General features: G+C 57.3%; 1 pseudogene; it reads left to right on the top strand.

Annotated features, from left to right (window-relative positions):
- Positions 1–600, top strand: part of LOC102469668 (peroxisomal biogenesis factor 3-like) — an 8485-nt pseudogene that overhangs the window by 511 nt on the left and 7374 nt on the right.

Raw genomic sequence — 600 nt, forward strand, 5'->3', positions numbered from 1 at the left:
GCTGCCCCTCCCCCGGGCGCGGGCGAGCGCGTCCCCTTTGTTCTTCCCCGCTGGGCGCCGGGCCGGGGTCGCTGCCGCCGAGACCGGCCGCGCGCGGCGCGTGAGCCCGACAGCCTGCCGGGAGCCCACGGCTTTCCTGCCCCTTCACAGTGCAGTTTCTCACCCCACCCTTCCGTGGCGGAAGGAGTGCGTCTGACGAGGGAGGCTGGGCGCTCGGCAGCGCCGCGCAGATCTCCGCCGCGCTGGGGCCGTATTTCTGCCCCGGCCGGCAGCCCGAACAATGGGCCGGTACCTCGTTTCTGTCTGCGGAGCACGTCTTCTGTGCAACTTCGTTTTAAAACCTCTTACGAGTATGTAAATACTAAGTCAGCTCAATAAAGTCTCTTTATGTCTCTTCTAGCGTCATTCGAATCCCGAAAGGGCTATTGTTGTGGTTTCAAGGGGAACAGTTAAATGGGAGTCTTGGTGTTTTAATGTGAACGTTGTGGCTCGAATCAACAAAGCCAGGAAATTTCCAGAGTACAGCTGCTAAATTTGTCTTCCAGCCTTGCTTCTCGGGCAGGGCTTTTTTTTTTTTTTTTATTGTTTTTTTTCACCACA

The sequence above is a fragment of the Tupaia chinensis genome, unplaced genomic scaffold (genome assembly GCF_000334495.1).
Source record: "Tupaia chinensis unplaced genomic scaffold, TupChi_1.0 Scaffold000146_1, whole genome shotgun sequence".
NCBI classification, from domain to species: domain Eukaryota; kingdom Metazoa; phylum Chordata; class Mammalia; order Scandentia; family Tupaiidae; genus Tupaia; species Tupaia belangeri.